The sequence below is a fragment of the Stenella coeruleoalba genome (genome assembly GCF_951394435.1).
Source record: "Stenella coeruleoalba genome assembly, chromosome: 6".
Taxonomy (NCBI): domain Eukaryota; kingdom Metazoa; phylum Chordata; class Mammalia; order Artiodactyla; family Delphinidae; genus Stenella; species Stenella coeruleoalba.
Genome location: NC_137151.1, coordinates 72078265 through 72097427, shown reverse-complemented (window position 1 = coordinate 72097427; position 19163 = coordinate 72078265). Strand labels below are relative to the sequence as shown.

Below are 19163 nucleotides of genomic sequence, written 5' to 3'. Positions count from 1 at the left end.
CTTGTCCACATCAAACCCTTATAAGGCTCTATTTCTGCTCTTATTTCAGAATCTCCTTTCTAATAGCTAGACACAGACAGAGGCAAACCAAGAAGTCCAGACAGTGCACCAATGGGTTAAATCATATGTCAAAGGTACAACCATAATGTATTATAAGCTTTTCATCCCATAATACATCACTCGGGAAAAAAATATTAGGGGCAACTTCTGATTCATCTTCCTGGTGTGAAATGAGCACATCTCTGGTATTCGTGTCTTTCTGCTTCAATTAAAGCAGTCATGCTTGTTCCCTTAGGAAACTATTAAGGGTTATTACCCCTTTGTTTCACTGCTAATCTTCAATTTCTCTCTTGGTTTCCCCTTCCCAATACATCTTTAAAAATTTTTTAATTCTCTATCTGGTTTTGCTTCTCAGCACAAAATACAGTTTGCACTACTCTTTGATGCTGATAAGATGTAACTTGTTTAATGGACATTGACAAATGTTTATTGTCTCCTGCATGCTAGATACATTGGGTGGGTGGGAGTGGGCCAAAGAAATACGAGGTGACTCATGTTCCTAGTAGGGAGAGAAGATGTCAATACTCAAAACAGCTAGGAAACAATTCATATCAGTACAGAGCCAGACACTTGATTTCTGTCTGGCCAAATAATCAAGAAATCTAAAATAAAAAGAGCAGCCCTCTTAGTTAAGAAAGTCTTTCTAGAGGGGAGTATAAAACATTTCTTAGCAGAGAAGAGAGGGGAAAGCATTAGGGGTTGAAAAACATGGCCTGAGCAACAGGGAAGAAGGGTCAGGAAACACAGGTAGAGATGCAGATGGAGCCCATCTAATGAAAGGGGAGGGACTTCTCTGCTGGGAAAGTCAGCTTTAGGCACTTACTGATGCGGATGCTGGACTGCAGAGCTGAGGGGGCACATATTGGGTTGGCCAAAAAGTTCGTTCGGGTCTTTCTGCGGCATCGCACAGTGAGACCCGAACGAACTTTCTGGCCAACCCAATATTTAAGGCAGGGACGCTGGAGTTTCCCTAACTGGGAACAAATTGCAATGGAAGGAAGAGTATGTGGATTTATCCAGCAATGGTGTGCAGTAATCCCTGGAAGAGGAGACAGCAAGGGAACAGAATCATAGGTGTTTGGACCAGATGTCCGTTAGCATTCCTTTCAGTCCAGCCTGGAAGAAACAATTATACAATTCTATGCTAAGGGAAGTAGAGAGAGACTGACCTAATTCGAGGTATCTGTAAAGGAGTCATAGAAGAGATGACATTTAAACTGGTTTCATGGAGATGGTAGGAAGAGACATTTCAGGCAGCAAGAATAACATAAACAAAAGCACAGAAGGACTGGAAAGTGTGGAGCCATATGGAAAATAACTAGAAGTTCAGTTTGTTTTGTAGAGGCCTGCTGTGAAAAGGAACCCTGGGGTAGGTTAGCATGGGGAGAATGCTGGGTGTTGGAGCTGAGACTTGTAAGGAATCTGAGATTATCTCAACCAGTTCCCCTGCCCATCTCCGTGATCAGAGCCCTCTTTCCAACATTTCTTGTATGCCTAGCCTATTCTTGAGCATCAGAGCTCACAGGATGCTCACCATCTCCCAAGAGAACCCATGTCATTAGAGAACAAGTTTAATAATTAGAAAACTTCTTCCCATTGATCCAAAATTTGTCTTCCAATATCTTGCTTCTATTGATCCCCCTTCTGTTCTCTGAGGTGAACAGAAGAGGTATCAGCTTGTGAAAACTTGAGTTTCCAGAAGCCAGGCTGAGGTGTTTGGGCTGAAATCTGTTAGCAGTATCTCTAGGAATAAGGAGTAGACTTTTCAGTTTAATGGAAGCATCAGAAGTCCCTGAAGTTTTTGAGTAGGAGAATGTTGGGGTCATCTCCATCTTGAGGAAGATCGACGTGACAGCTGTGTAGGCAAGAAAGCCAAGCAGGGAAGAATATTTTGGAGACAAAGAAGAAGACTATCTAGAAGGAGAGGTGGAAAGATCTCTAAAGTGAATGCTTAACTCAAGTATTGAGAAAATTGTGGGGTTGTCTTTGGGATTCAGTTTAGCCATTTCAAAAAAATGAGGAAGTTGGACAGGTTGCCTTAAGGGATATTTTCAATTCTACCATTTTGTGATTCTGAGTTTTGGGAAATGAAAGAGACATTTACAAAGTAAGAAGAGTTTGCATTACTGTAGGTAAAAACAGAGGAAGCCTGAAATGGGAATGGGAAAAATGTTGAATCCAAGAAAAATGTTGTAGAGAAGACTCAGAAGGCTGAGATGACAGCTTGGCTCTCTAAGCCAAAGGGAAAACAAGAATTAACTGTAACTCAACTCTTGGGTTTGGGGGCAGGGTGTTTCTAAGAGAAGAAGAAGAATAAAAAGTTAAACCATGGAGGATGTTCTAAGTGTGAGAATGGGGAGAAGCCAGTGAAAGGGAGAGAGAAAGAGCAGTCAGCTGGGTGGCAGGAGAGAAATATTATGGAAGGAAAGGAAGCAGACAGTAGAAAGAGAAGGAGGTATTCAATACACAGCAGAGGTGGGAGTGGTGAAGGTCAAGGTTAGAACTAAAAAGAGTACTTTCAGTGAAGTAACAGGGCTGGAAATCAACTTGTAAGAAATTAAAGATGTACATTCATTCAACAGAAGTTTATTAACCACCAGTTAGGGGCCTGACACTGTTTTAGGTATGGGGAATATAGCAGCAGACAAGACAGATGAAGAAATAAATAAGAAAAATGCCAGGTAGAGATAAATGCCAGGTAGATTACAACAGAGTGATGTGACAGACTGGCTGGTTATTTTAAGTTGGGTGATTGGGCATGGCCAAGTAGGAAGGGCAGTGTCGACAAAGATACATGTCAGTGAAGGCCCTGAAATGGGAAAAAATTGGTGTGTGTGAAGAACAGAAGAAAGACCAATGGGTTGGAGAGTAGAGGCACTTTCTGAGAAGGGTATGAGATTATATCAAAGAGGTTTTCAGAAGCCAGAGGAGACCAGGGTAAGGAATTTGAATTGTATCTCAGGTGTGTTTCTGGGTGTGTTGGGAAGTGATGGTAGGATTTAAGCAGGGGTCTGACATGATCTGATTTACTTAAAAGGTTATCTTATCTGCCTCATGGAAAATGACTGTCTAGAGACATAGTTGGAAGTAGGATCCAGTTGGTAAGCTATTGCAATAGTCTAGGTAAGAGCTGATTGTGGTTTGGACTAGGGTGGTGGTGGTGGAGATGAAGGGGAGGGGAACGATTTGGGATGTGTTTTAGAAGTAGAGTTTATGGGATTTACTGATGGACAGGGGAAGGAGGAATATATTATGTTTAAGTCTTGAAGTCACATATGTTGATTTGATCGAAATCAACAGAACAAATTCAAATCGCTGTCTCCAACTCAGTTTGATTCAGTGATTATCAATGGAGCTCCCACTATGTGTAAGACACAATTCCAGATTCATTTATTTGATAAATATTTACAGAGCACCTCCTAAGCCCCAGGTGCTGTGTTGGATACTACTGATAAAATTGGGGGCAAGCCAGATACAGTTCTTCCCTCAGAGGTCTTGGGGTTGAGTGAGGGAGATAGCTATTTATCAAATACTCACACAGTGAATGCATGACTATACATCATAAGAAGGACTAAGAGGGAAAAGTGCACAATGCATTGGAGCTTAAAAATAGATGGATCTGGGCTTCCCTGGTGGTGCACTGGTTGAGAGTCCGCCTGCCGATGCAGGGGACACGGGTTCGTGCCGCGGTCCGGGAAGATCCCACGTGCCGCGGAGCGGCTGGGCCCGTGAGCCATGGCCGCTGAGCCTGCGCGTCTGGAGCCTGTGCTCGGTAACGGGAGAGGCCACAACAGTGAGAGGCCTGCGTACCGCAAAAAAAAAAAAAAAAAAAAAAAGATGGATCTAATCTAGCTTGAGTGGTCAGGAGGGCGACCCTGAGAAGTTGACATTTAAGCTATCTGAAGGATGATGGTGGAGAGAACATCATGTTCAAGAGGTCTGTGGCAGGAAGAAACATTGATTCAAGGAACAGAAAGAAGGCCAGTGTGACTGAAGTCCAGAGAACAAGCAGGAGAGTGATGATGCTAGAGGGGTGGTGAGTCCGGTCAGATCATGCAGAGCCTCATGGACCTTTGTAAAGGATTTTGATCTTTATTCCAAGGGCAAGAAGAAGAAGGTGAAGTGATTAGGTTTTCAGAAATCTCTTTGGCTACGGAGTTGAAAACCGATTTGGAGAGAATCTTCACATTTTTAAAATCCGTTTTATTCATGAGTATCACATTTTATTTCAGATAAAGTTTATGGTTAATAGCATCCTCAGTCTGCAGATATTACCCTGTCCACATTTTTCTTTTCTAACAACAGAAGTCCTGATTCCTCTTTCCCACACTGAAGAATTTTCATTCACACTGTGTAACATCACACTGTGTAACATCTCCCTGGAGAAAAGATAAACGTTTATGAGGTAGCAAGTGTCACAGCTTGTGAAGATGCAGCATCTTTTGTTTGGCTGTTAAAAATAACACACTTTTTACATTTATAGAGATCAAACATAAATAGAATGTTTTATATGTAAGGTGCTAGAAGACAGTTTATCTTTAAATGCTGTAATCTCCTATAATCTGGGGTCCAGTGCTGGGTTCTTTGTGCACTTTGATTGGTGATTCCCACCTTCTGGTGGGTGGCTCTTCCCTTCCACCATCCCTTCCTTCTTTCTCTGAGGATCTTCACATTTAGAATTTCTAGGGGAATGCATGGATTGACTAAAGCCTGAGTCGCATGGGCTGCCTTGGGGAGAGGATGGTGACCAGAACAAAACCGGGGATCTGTTAGAAGGCAAGGAGAAGGAAGTGCATGCTGGGCCAGCAGCACCACAGTGTCTCCTGGTAACCTGTCCATGTCAGCACATCTAGAAAGACTACATTTTTTCCCAATGGCTCCATAACGTTCAACTGTATTGATATGTCATACTTTAATATTTAGCACCTCTCTATGAGTGGACATTTATGTTGTTCCAAGTTTTTACTATTGCAAACAATACTGCAGATTGGAACACTCTTGAACCTCGATCTTAGCTCTTGTGAGATACATAGAAGTAAAAATGCCAGGTCAGAGTGCATGAAAGTTTTAAATTTTAATAGGTTATGATAAATTTTCCTGAAAAATGTGATGCCAGGTTTGAGCATGTTTGAATAATCTTGAAGTAGTGCATAAGACCAGAGCTAGGAAGTCTGACCTTATGACAGTCAGTGAGGAGCAGGGCAGTGATGCAGGGATGAGGTGCTCGGTTTCTGATCTCCCATGATGGTCTTGGTCAGAGTTTGCCTCAAAGCTCGTAAGCCCCAGGTGGGAGGTTGGCTGACAAATCCTTTTGTTAAGTAAATCCCTGAACTTCGGGTGTACAACCGCATAGAGGAGCAGCAGCCTTCTGAGAAACTACCACCTAGGAGCTAGAATCCTGGGCAGGTTCGCCTTGCTTAATCCCTCAGTCCTACTCTCTGAGGATCCTGGCAGTATTCAACAAAGCTAACCCCTCCATCCTTCTTGAAATGCTTTCTTTTTCTTGATTTCCATAACAACACACTCTACTATTTTTCCTTTTCCTTCACAGGCCACTGGGTGAACGCCTCACCTTTTTGCTGATGCTCCTCAGATTTTGATTCTTGTCCCTCTTCTTGTTTATCTCCAAACTCTCCTTAGATCACCTCTTTCCTTCCCATGTCCAGTGTCTTTTATATGCTGACAACTCCCAAATTTTTCTTGTTAGCCCAAACCTCTCCTCTGAATTTCAGAATCATATACCCACAAATTAAACTTGTCCAAAGGGACCACTTAATTTCCATTTCCAGTCTATGCCCTTCCTTATCCAGTCTTTCCCATATGGGGAAAAGGCACTTTCATCCACCCAGCTGCTCAAACGAAGGACCTAATAGTCATCTTGGATTCACCCTTTTCTTCACCCTCTCTATAGAGTCTGCCAACAAGACTAGTCTAGTCCATTTCCAAATGGAATCCAACCATTTTTCTGCCTCTTCACTTTCCCACGCTAGTCCAAGCCACCATCTCTTCTCACGTAAACATCTGCCCTCTCATCTATTCTGCGTAAATCAGATTGTGTCACTTTCCTGCTAAAGAACTGCCCAAGGATTTCTGTTGCTCTTTGGGTAAAAGTGTGAATGAATTACCTTGGCCTCCAAGGCCCAGCACCACCCGGCCAGGACCTATGTCCAGCAACCACCTCCTACCACTGCGCTGTCAGCTGGTGTCAGCAGGCCCCACCTCTCTGCTTTCCAGTCAGCTCCTCCGCCTGCCAAGCCTCTGCACATTTCAGGGCCTATTCACTTGCTAGGAGCTTTCCACTCTCTGGTCTTTGCTTAGCCAGCTCCTTTGCCTCCCTCATGTCTTAAGCCTTCCCTAAGCACCTGACATAATACAGGTTCCCTGTACTTGGCATGTACCTCAGCCCTTTGTCTGTTTCCTTCATACTAGTTATTGAAGCTTGCCATTTATTTACTTGTTTGCCTTTTCAGCTCTAGAATGGAAATTCCATGAAAGATGGCACGTGTATGTCTTGTCCACTATGGATTCCTCAGTATTATAGGGAGCAGTAAATATTTCTTGGATGACTGATTAAGAGTCCTATTCATTGCTCTTCTTCTGCCAAGCAAAAGCCTCATGTCCCTGTGATAGTGAATCGCTGGCAGCATCACTCTTTGCTGTATACCATGTAGAATATAGCATTAGTTGATTTTCTGCTTTTACTCTTTAAGTTTCCAAAGAGACAGCAACCTCTTTAGCTGTCTTGGCTGTGAAATTGCCTATTATCTTTTGGGCTTCATCAAATCAGAGACTAGAAACGCAACCAGGTCTTTTTCTCTGTACAACGTATAAAAACCACATCTCAAATAATGTGCTGTACCCTGAGTTAATTTTTATCAAGTGTATTTTCTTTGATTCTGGACCTACATATGCTTTACCATGAAAACATTTAATTAGCCTTAAGGAAGATGTACAAAGGTCTTTGACGGCTTGGAGTGATAAAAGCAGTGTTTGCTCTAGTGGTGTGGAGCTCACGCTGAGGCAGGGTGGAAGTCATTCCCTCAACCAGCCTCAAGGGAATGAGACAGGTCTCTGTGTCTGGGGCTCTCCACGTTCTTTCCTTGAAGCAAGAACACTCCTTTCCCATCTGAGAGCTGATCAGCACATTCAGTGCTCCATCCCTCCCACCTCTTCAAGACTGGTGAAGCAGTAGGTAACTGATGAATTAATCATGACCAGCTATCGGCTCTTTGAGGCATTGAAATCTACTAAATTTAGTAGTTGGCAGGAGAGCAAATAACAAGAGTCCTGTGACTTGAAGCTTGACCCTCTCGCACTTCTAGGGCCTCTTATTCTTAATCTATAAACCAAAGATTTGCATGTTTACCCTCACTTGCCTCCTGGATTCATGAGCTCTCTCTCCCTTTCTCTCTGCCCACACATGTGGATAAGGATGGAGGAGGAGAAGAGGAAGAAAGGGTAAAATCCTTTGTGATCTGAGAAGACATTATGAAAGTACAGTACTTACGGAAGAACTACATGAAACCTTTCCAAACAAAGTAAATCTAGCTTTTAAATGTTATCTGTTAGCACAACATGGACTCCTACCTCAATTCCAGCAGCCTGTAAAATGTCATTATCCTCCTAAACCAAAGTCCATCATTTTTTGGACATATGAGGGCTCTGATTAGCCTGATTTTATTGCACATTAAAAAATTTGAAACCAAATTTGTCCTAACAATGACCAGTCATATTATAAAGCTATAGTCATTAAAATAGTGAGGTATTGGAGTCAAATCAGATAAACAGATCAGTCAAAAAGAGAGAGCTTATAAACAGAGCCATGCATTATATCGGAGATAACATTGCAAATCACTGAAGAAAGGGTATGGAATAGACCCACCCCATGGGGAAAAAAATGAGATTTCTACTTTATATCATATGCAAAGATAAATTCTAGATGGATTAAAGGCCTAAAATGTAAATCACATTACTCTAAACCTATGTGGAAAACAATTCTTTTCTTGGAGTGGGAAAGGCTTTCTTTAATAAGATACAAAAACACGCACAATAGAGGAAAAGGTACTTAAATTTGACTATAGCAAAATTTAATTCTTTTATATGGCAGCAAACTAACAAATAAAACCCATTATAAACGAAGTTAAAATACAATCGAACGGAACAAATGGCCCTTTTCTTTTTATTGAGGTATCACTGACATATAACATTATATTAGTTTCAGGTGTTCAACCTTAAAATTATATATATATAAATGATCATCATAATAAGTCTAGTTAGCAGCGTCCATTGTCACACATAGTTACAATTTTTTTCTTGTGATGGGAATTTTAAGATCTACTGTCTTAGCTCCTTTCAAATATACAATACAGTATTGTTAACTATAGTCACCATGATGTACATGACATCACTATGACTTATTTATTTTATAACTAGAAGTTTGTAACTTTTGACCACCTTGACACTTTTTTCTTTAATAAATAAATGGTGAGAAAACAAGGGGGAGGAGGGCTGTTAGGAACTAAAAGAAATTTAAGAGAGGTAGCAACCAAATGACATGTGTGGACCTTGTTTGGATTCTGATTCAAAGAAACCAAATGTAAAAAGATGTTAGTGGGTTGGTTGGAGAGATCTGTGTACTGACTGGTGACTACGTGACCATAAAAAATTATTGTTAATGTTTATGGCATGATAATGACACTGTGGTTACTTTTTTAAAAATCCATATATCTTAGAGATGCTATTGAAATATTTATGAATGAAGTGATACAATGCCTGGCATTTGCTTTAAAATAATCTAACAGGTATGTGGAGAAGAGAATGGGGGTGGGTATATAGATAAAAGGAGATTTGCTATATGTTCTTTGTTTTTCTTCCAGTTTTACTGAGACATAATTGACATATAGCACTGTAGATATGTTCTTAATTATTGAAGCTGGGTGAGGGGTATATGAGAGTTCATTACCTTCTTTTTTTTAATTCACATTTGACATTTTCCATAATGATTTCTTTAAAATACAAGCAATGAATTTATGGCTATGCCTGACGTATAATAAACATTCAATAAATGTTATCTGTTATTATTATATTAATCTTTAAAAAAGGCGAGTGACACCTACATTGCTGGTGGGAGTGTAATTTGGTACGACCTCTACAGAGGATAATTTGGTAATACCTATTAAAATTTAAAAATCACTTAGCTTTAACTAGTACTTTTACTTCTGCCAATTTACCCTACCGGTATTTATACATGTATAAAATAATATATTTATAAGAAACACAAGTGGGTTTTTTTTGTGGTACGCGGGCCTCTCACTGCTGTGGCCTCTCTCGTTGTGGAGCACAGGCTCCGGACGCGCAGGCCCAGTGGCCATGGCTCACGGGCCCAGCTGCTCTGCGGCATGTGGGATCCTCCCAGACCGGGGCACGAACCCGTGTCCCCTGCATCGGCAGGTGGACTCCCAACCACTGCGCCACCAGGGAAGCTGAGAAACACAAGTTTTAATAATAAAAAATTGGAAGCAACATAAAGGTCAATCAGTAGGAACTAGTTAAATAAATTTTGGTCCATCATTATAAAAGAAGACTGCAGCCAAAAATAATAAATAATAAAATAAAATAGAAAAGAGAAGGAATGTAAACTGATTTAGAATGATCTTTAAGATATCTTTAACTGAAAAAATGCAAGATGCAGAATGAATGTATAGTATGCTATCTTATGAGTTTACAAAAGGTACTTGTAGTAGAACATAAAAACTATTTTTTTGCATATGCATAGAACTCTTTGGAAGGGTGCACTAGAACATTGCTTTTCTCTAAGAAGGTAAAATGAATGGGGGGGGGGGTAATAGACCTAGAAAGATACTTTTCACATTGTACTCTTGTAACTCTTTGGATTTTACCATGTGAATGTATTACCAATTCAAAAATAAGAAAAGAAGATTTATTTTAAAAGAAGATGTATATCATATGCAAAAGATTACTATCCAAGGTACATGTAAAACCCTTACAAACTAGTAATAAAAATATAATAATCCAATAAAAAATAAGAAAATGATATGATAAAAGAAAACCGCTATTGCCAATAAACCTGTGAAAAGATAATTAAACTTACTAATAGCCATGGAGATGAGAAATAAAACCAATACTTAGCCATTTTTTTTAACCATTCAATTGGAAAAAAATTAAATGTCTGACAATATTGATATCATGTATTGACCAGTATGTGGGGGAAATGGTCCAGTCACCTTCTGCTGGTGGGAATGTAAATCAGTATAGTCTCTTTCAGTCTTTTGGCAGAACCTAAGTAAAATAGAAATTGTGCATACACTAGGCCCATAGATTCTACTACTGAATATATTTCCTACGAAAACAGTTGTATGTGTGTACAGAGGGACATGCACAAGAATGTTTGTTGCAGCATGGCAGAAAATAGGGAAAAACTGGAAAGAACCTAAATATTCATCAGTAGTGAATTGGAAATGTGATATATACATAATGGAAAGAGGCGAAATAGATCTACATACCTCAACTTGGATAGATTGCCAAAAACCTAATGCTAAATAGTGGGGGAGAAAAGCAAGTTGCAGAAACTATAAAGAATGGTGTCATTTACTTAAATAACAAAATACATATAGAAAGTAATACTATATATTACTTGTTGCATACATAAGTGTATAAAACATATATATTTTTAATAGATTGGAAAGATCCACACCCAACTCATGAAAGTGGCTTTCTTTCCCTTGGGTGTGGGTGTGGGAGGAGTGGACTGGTTGAAAGGGATGGAATTTGGAATCTGAAACATACTATTTCTTTAAAAAAAACTTGGAGGAAAATATGACCAGATGTTAATAGTTGTTAACTCTGGGAAGTATGAGTGTGAGAGTTTAACTTTTCTGTGTTTTTAAATTTCCCAAGAAAAGGGGTGAGGTGGGAGGAAACTTTGTCAGGGAAAAAGAATCATATAGATTTCCCTTCGAGCTTTGGAGGACCCCAGCAATGTGCACTTCCCTTTGTAAAAGGAAGAAAAACTGAGTGAATGCTTAACTTTCCCTGGAAAAAACTTTTGCTGATGACAGCTCGTTTCCCTTCTCCTGACTTTTCACCCCGTCCTACACCACAGACAGAGCCAAGAGCACTGTCCAAGGAGAAAGGAAAAAGGAAGCTACTTCTAATACGGGGAAGTTAAGGCTCAATCTGCCCACATGGAATAGTGTTTGTGAAGAATAAGTGATTTCCATGAACATGACTTGTAGGTTTTAAATTAAACTCAGCCACTCTGTGTGTGTATTATTACTAGTATAAATATTACTGGAAAACTTGCTGTATCATGGGGAATAAATAATAGAAAGCGGCTTAAGATGTGGAACCAAAATCCCAAAGAGTATATGCATTTTAAATGACATTCTGAGAGAGTAAGCAATCCTCCCAAATTTTCCAAAAGAAAATATTGCCAAAGACTATTCAGAAATTGTTCAGAAAAGAAAACATTTCAGACAATGTGACATTGACAGATCAGTAAACATATTTGGTGTAAAAGGCCTTCTATTTACATGGGCTCCTTCTACTGTACCCATGAATAAGGCTGACCTTGAACAGGGGGAAAATGACACCCCCAACTCTTGTGATACAATGTGGATGGGGATTGAGCACAATTTGGGTGTTAGGGTAGAAAGGCCATTATCTGGGCCCACTGTTGATGCTAGGCTTGAGCCCAGGTATGAACAAGAAGAGCACAGAGCCTTCTTGGAAGAGGATATTTGAGGCCAGTGAGCATCAAATAGCACCTTTTCTTTTTTTTTACATCTTGATAAAATAGTAGTAGCTTATTGCACCAGTTGGCGGCTACCATACTCTGCTGTTATCCCCTGGATGACAATGACAGAACTGTACATCCGTTCAGTATTCAGGAATGAGACTTGCTTGTTTTGACACCATTGTTTCTGTGAAAGAGAAAGGAACCAGACTGGAGAGGATAGTCATCAATTGGCAGAATCAGTTAAGAATAACAGCAGCCCCAGTGTGTGTCATTTGGGAGAGGTAAAACCTTGACTAGGCCCTGGAACTCATCAGGAAATGTTAGCCCAACTCTTCTTCCCTGAGCTCGGACAACATCTGGTCTCATTTCCACGCCTTCTATGTACCGAGTTGAAGGGAAGCTCACCCCCACCCACAAATCACTTAACCTCTTAGGATGCCTGATACTAAAAAAATAGTATGTTAGCAACCATAGGGATTCCTATTTGTAGAGATAAGTCTTTGCTTCTTACTTAAGCCTTGATTTATTGTCTTTGGTTGTTTGGGGTAGGGGATGGCTGATTTTTAACAAGAAGATAAACTTACAGCTGGAAATTCTTTTAAGCCATAAATACCACTAACTTGCCTGAACCAGGGAAGTTCAAATAAAGACACTGGGATTCAGCAGCTCCTGAAATGTTTTCCTTCTTTTCCCATTGGCCAAGAGAAAGACATGTCCCACCATCAGCAGTGTAGGCGCCAGGGCCTGACCCAGGCCTGGATACTTAAACCATTCAGAGCTCCTCTTGCAAAGAAAGGAAGCAGAAGATGACAAATTGGTCTACACCATTTAACCTCCAAAGGGCGCGCATAACTTTACACAGCAATCTCTGATCGTTTCCTTATCTGCTTTATTTAGTATAAACACTGTCCTTCTTGAGTCCTCCCTGATTCTCCTTCAGGGTCCAGGGATTAATTCTGTGTCATTAGCTGAATTCACCTCCTTTGTTCTGCTCCCTAACATTGCTTCTATCTTCCCTCTTAGTCTTATGCAGATCCTGGAAGATATCAACTCCTAGGGCTAGTGCAGCATCTTATTCACCTTGGCATCTACCACTGCATGGAGCACAGCACCTATCACCTAGTAGGTAAGCAATAAATGCTTGTCCATTGGCCAATTCTGTAGTCCCAGCGCTGTCTACACATTAAACAGCTGGGAGAGCTTTAAACAACAAATGAGAAATGCTGCCCTGATGTCACCCCAGACCAACTGAATCCTGATCTCTGGGTGTGGAGCCCCAGCACTGGCACATTTGGAAAGCTCCACAGGTGATTCTGGTGCATGAAGAAAGTTGGCAACTACTGGGTTAAATAACCTTGCTTTACTTGGCTGTGTTCTGTTTGCTTCCAAGTTTGGAAGAAACCTGTTTGAATTCTTTCAAGGAACAAATATCCCAATCACTGAAAAGATACCAGTGCCATTTCATATGAGAGTAGAATAAGTTTTCTCATCTGTAAAATGGGGATAATAGTAACTACATCTTAAGATTGTTGTAAAAAGTATATGACCTGATTTATCTAAGACTCTTAAAATAGTATCTGGAGTATAAGTATTTGATAAATACAGTCCAATATGAAGAAGAGGGTGATATGTTTGTTGTTATTATTGTTGTTTTCTTCTTTGGTTAACGATTCCAGTTTCCTCCCAGACTAAGCTCCCAGAATAGTTTTTGACTCCAGTCTGTCCTTTGCCCTGTCCGTCTCATCCCTTGTCAAGTCCTGTTCCTCGGACCCTGTGCTGTCTGGAACCTGCCCCTTTCTTTTCATTCCCATTGCCCCAGTGCTAATCCTTGCTCCCTTTCCTCTCTCTCCCGGATTATGGCTGTCAACCAGTCTCCTTGCCACTGATCTGTCTGTGTGTCAGTCATCCCTATATGGTTCTCAAATTGCCTTAAAGTCAAGCTGTGACCGCCAAGCTTAAAACTCAACCTATATCCTCATTGCTGTGAAAATTCAAACCCAAGTTTTATGACTTAGACAGTTTGATTACTTTCTCCAAGCCTCCCTTATGTTTAAATGGGGATCATCTAATAAACACTTTCTACTCAATAGGGTTGTTGGTGAGAAAGAATATTCTAGAATAACATCTAGAAATCTACATGGCACATGATAAGGGCTTAGTAAATGTTAACTGTTATTATTATTACTGTTATTATTTAATAACATTAATATGTTATTACTGAAAGTTACCAGCAACTCTTGCAGCCATCCTAGATGCTGGCCATATGGAAGTCTTTTCCGTTCCCAGATCATGCCCCTGGATCAGGTCTCTGCTCCCATTGCCTTAACCTTTGGAATGCCTGTTACCCATCTCCAGGCGTCTGAATCCTATCAGTCCTATAGGGCCATCTCCTAGAAGTACTTCCTCTTCTGACTTGGCATAAAAATCTTCTTTTAAGGCAGGGGTTCTCAAACTTTAGCAGACATCTTATTCACCTAAAGGGCTCGTTAAAATACTGATTCCTAGCCCTGAAGATCCTAATTCAGTAGGTCTAGGGTGGGACCCAAGAGTTCACATTTCTAACCAGTTCCGAGGTACTATTGACCTCGCTCATACACAATTTAAGTAGCACTGCTTTAGGGCCCTGAACACCTTACGACTTCTATTGTAGTTATTTGAGTACAAATTTCTTTGCCAAGGAAACTCTAAGTTCTCAACAGAAGGGCCAACATCTACTTTCCCTTCTATCGGAGGAGGCAGACCTTGGGCTGGGACTTGAATGATGGGCGGGGTCAGGAGCCCTGCAACACGGAGTCCAGGATGGCGTTGGAAGGTATAGGAAGTGGCTTGGTTGTGAGATGGTGAGCGGATGGTATATGAAGGCATAAGGGGAAATAAGCCTAGAGAGATGTGGCAGGTTGGATTTTGAGAGGTGGGTGTTGGGGAGAACCTTGAAAGGCGGGCAGAAGGCTGTACATTTGAGCTTCTAACCTGCAAAAGCCAAGGGCTGAACTGCATGATGTCATGACAAGGGTCTCTCCCGTTACCAAGGCTGCGTGACTTACTCTTGGCATTCCCAACAAGGTGCACCTCTTAGAGGCACCATAGATGTTTGCTCTTCTAGCTCCCAAAGCCTGTCATTCTGCTAATGACTCTTGGCCGTGAAAACATGGACTGTGGCTCTGGAAGTGCCAACTGATCCTGCATACTGGACAAAACCCGGGCCTTGAGGTCACTGTGACTGGTACCCCCTCCCACAAATTCTGGCTTATTCCTTCTCTGAACACCACTTGTGCTGGTTTGTTTGGAAGTTGCTTGACCAAGAAGCCAGAACCATCACTGCCTCTAGAAATTGGGATCTTTTCTCACTTTCAGCATAAGCTTGGTTTAAGGAGATAATCACGAGAGAGAGAGAGAGAGAGAGAAGGAAATGGCCACCTGGAGGCAACAGATCTGGGCTCAGTGAGAAGCCCTTGGTGCCATTCTGTGGGTTTTTTGCTCTGCCTGCCTCACAGAGTACTGATGAGGTTAAATAATTAATGTCTGTGAATGTACTTTGTAAGCTCTAAAGCACTGCAGGAATATAATTAATTATGTTTATAATTACAGGTAATGTAATTATAATTGTAATTAGTTTGTGTGTGGAAGCAGAATAGATCTATCCCATGCCCGTTTTCTAGTAGGATATCCTTGGTGGATATCCTTGGTGAGATTATCAGTTTGTATATTTGAGCTTGACTCACTCTCTCTGACTTTATTTTCAACATTGGGGATATATGTGAGACTTTGGCTCAAGGACTTCTGGCTGTGTTTTAGAAAATGGGAAAAAATGCATAGCGTGAAGCTGGGAGACCCAATACCTCGGTGGTAACATTCTTTGGCACTTATCTATCAGGTAGATAAAGTTAAGGCAATTTGTTTATGAATTTACCTATATATAGCAATAATGCTTGCAGGGATCCTATGGCTAAACATAAAAAAACAGACACACACACTTGTAATTTGTATAATTGATGTATGTTAATAATTATTCAAAGTGGCAGTTATTACCAGAAATCCACTAGAATTCAATACAATCTCAAACGATCATGCTATTGCTAAATTACGTCTGCTCTATACATCAAGCAATGCGTATTAACGCGAAGCTGAAAAACGTAATATGTTCTACTATTTTGTTTGTTCAGCAAAATGAATAAGCTTGATGGAAGTGCCAGTTAGTTTACTTCCTTCCATTAACATGCTTAATCTTAAAAAATGGTGGTGTTTGGGCCCATGTTCTGGAGTGACAGCTGTATTTGTGTCCCAGAGAGATGTACCAAGGCTAGGAATTCTCAGAATTCATCAGAGAAATCTGTGCTGTTAAGATGTAGGACTACTAGAACCATTGTCTGTATTTTTTTCCCATTTGAAAGATCAGTATAATGGCAACCTATGTAACAGGGAAAATGCTCCTGGGGTCTCCCTCCTTGAAACCGCAAGATTCTACCCGAGAAGCTAAATTGTATTTCTTTGGAGTCTCTGACCTTCTGCCTTTGTTCCTATGCACTGTTAATTGTTGTTAATTTCTAACACCTCATTAATTATTTCCATTAAAGATGTGGGAGAGGGAGATGCCCTTCACTCGTGGGTGGTCACACAACTAAACCATTAATAATTTTAAAAAGTGTGTTACTTTAAAAGTGAAAAGTGAATTTGAGCCATTTGCGTAAGAGTCGATGTGCTTCTGATGGCTGGGCTGTGACACTTCGAAATCCTGCCACTGGCAATGTGGCTGGGGACTCCCACAAGGATACAGTCGTGGCTGAGGAAGAAGCCGAGTCTCCTTTTACTTCCCTAATGACTGTAACATTTGGCCTGTAGAGTGTAATGTGCTTTTCAGAGAACTTCTTCTCTTTACAGCTTTTTCTTCCTTTGCAAAAGAAGCCTAGAGGTGGAACAGTTTCCTCCAATGTCACAGCCCAAGTCAGTCACACGATTAGTACTTTACGTGGAGTTCCTGACTCCCACTCCCATTCGACCCACCAGACCATGCCGTGAGGTCAGCGCCGGGGCTGTGACGACTTCCACTCCCACCTCAGGCTTTCACAGAGATGGAGCCAAGGCCATTTCACTGACATTGGGCTGCCAATCTTTGAAAAACTGCTGGGATTGACATTCAGCGTTGAGATTTTTATTTAGTGCCTCTCTTGAAAGCTTAGGCAGAAGATGCTTCCCACAAGTTTTTAGGAGTGTTGAGAATTAAACATTATATTGGAAAAGAAGCAACAAATATGGTCTCTAGGCTTGATCAACCAGGGGAAAATTTTAGGGTGTGGACAGAAGATTTGGGAAAGTGGATGAAAAATTATTTTATGGGTGAAGATTTCAACAATGAAGATCTAGACCTAGAAGTAGATTCGTTGCAAGGATAATATTTTGAACTTAAGGGTGGATATAATTCTTCTAGTTGAACCCCTTGTTTTGCTAATAAGAAAATGGAGATCCAGAGAGGACTGGGAGAACCCTTAGGTATGAAGGTAGGAAATATGAGAACTGGTTACTTAGGGGGCTTCCAATTTTGATTCTGCTTTTCATCTGGACTGTGACCTCAAGAGCAAGGGGTGACATCTCTCTTTCTCCTCTTCTTCCTCCCCTCTCCCCTCCTCTTCTTGTTCTTCTGTGCTAGCATACTGGGGAGATCAGAGGGAACAACTTTCTACTTCCTGGAATAGACTGAAAACTATACCAGGCAGCTTGGGGTATCAGATGACATCATGGACAAAAGGCCAGGTCAGAAATGGAAACAACAGGCTGGTTCTGAGAAACCATTTAACTTCAGGCCCCTCTTCCTTCTCATCTGTAAAACGAGGCACTTATATTTCAAGTCTTAAGGCTTATCAGGCAGTTGGATTCTAGGGTCTAGATTCCCCTATAATTTCTTCCTGTCGTTTAAACAATGTCTTTGAATTGCTATACAGGATGGGAGGGGAGTTTGTGGAAGAATGGATACATGTATATGTATGGCTGAATTCCTTTGCTGTGCACCTGAAACTATCACAACGTTTTTAATTGGCTATACTCCAATATAAAATGAAAAGTTAGAAAAAAATAAACAAACCAAAAAGAATAGTCTATGGTTGACTCAAAATTCCACATTTAATTTATTCCTTCTTCTGTGAATGAACATTTAAGTTGTCAGAAGTTGTTTTTTTCTTTAGAAGTCATGCTGCAAGAAACATTTTTGTACAAATATCTTTACATATATGTGTAAAAATTTCTCCAGAGTTTCAATCTTACCAAATACTGCCAAATTCACCTCCAAAGTAACCATACTAATTTACCAATTTCACTCCCTCTACCTCCATCAATCGTGAGGGATCTTCCCTTTGGTTAGAGGTGACGAGGAAGAGCCTAGCTTATATTCATGTTTGCTCCCTCCTCCTTCGCCTCTGCCCTAATAATGATGTCTTTATCACCCTAAGGGGCTGTGCTTTTGAAATATGCAAGTCAGGAAGAAAATGCTTCTTCTGCTTAATGCTCTTTCATCCCTTCCTTGAGCTAAAGAGCAAGAGACATGGTCAGCTGCGTGAATAGGGGAGGAAGAAGGTCAAAGGGGAAAAAAAGAAATGCAAAAAAATCAGATAATATTTTAAAAATTTTACCTTTCAACATATGCATTTTACAAATTACCTTTATTGAAAAATTTAAAAACTACATGAAATCTGAAGTGTCTGGGAAGTCTAGTACTTAGGGCCATTGTTACCGTAACACTCATCATTTCTGTCTTGGATTATGGGATAGTATTTCATTATTTGCATGTGGGTCTTATATTTCCTATAGGAAGGGCAATGATCTGGAATTAGGTAGACCAGCTACCCAGGCAGGGAGAGGAAAAGAGTGAATCCAAGAAACATTTTAAAGGGGAAGAGATTGAATGAAAGGAAGAGTGAGGAGGAGAAGCTCGTGATTTAGAGCCAAGGAAACGAGAATGCTTGTCCCTTTGATAAGAAATGGGAGAGGAGTGTAGCTTGAGACGACAGGTGGAAGTTGATGGATTTGAATCTGGATGCAGAGAGTGTGTTCATCCTCAGGAGAAAGTTCATCCCAAGAGATAATCCTTTTCTTTAAAACTGCAGCCAAGCTGGTATAGCACTTTTGCTGTGTTTCCGTGTGATCCAGAAGGCTACCCTACTACTGTGCAGAATGTTGTTTTCCTGCCCACACCAGTCATCCCCCTTCAGCCTGCCAGGCAGCAGCTTTCTGCTTACTTGGTTCTTTCCATTCCCATCACAAGTCCTAGACATCTGAACTTTGCATGAGTGTGTATGAGCATGTGTGCATGTATGCAGATGCACACACACACGCACAACACACACACAAGTAAGTC

The 19163-nt window shown here is 40.7% G+C and overlaps 1 long non-coding RNA gene across 4 annotated transcripts in view; it reads left to right on the top strand.

Moving 5' to 3' along the window:
- LOC307187464 overlaps positions 1-19163 on the top strand; it is a 172775-nt gene that overhangs the window by 20629 nt on the left and 132983 nt on the right. For 3 of the 4 annotated variants that reach the window (XR_013828609.1, XR_013828610.1, XR_013828611.1), the window contains exon 2: positions 12842-12944. This is a non-coding gene — a long non-coding RNA (uncharacterized lncRNA). Of the gene's footprint in view, positions 1-68; positions 135-12841; positions 12945-19163 lie in introns of those variants that run through there. The other variant, XR_013828612.1, reaches the window with a different exon arrangement.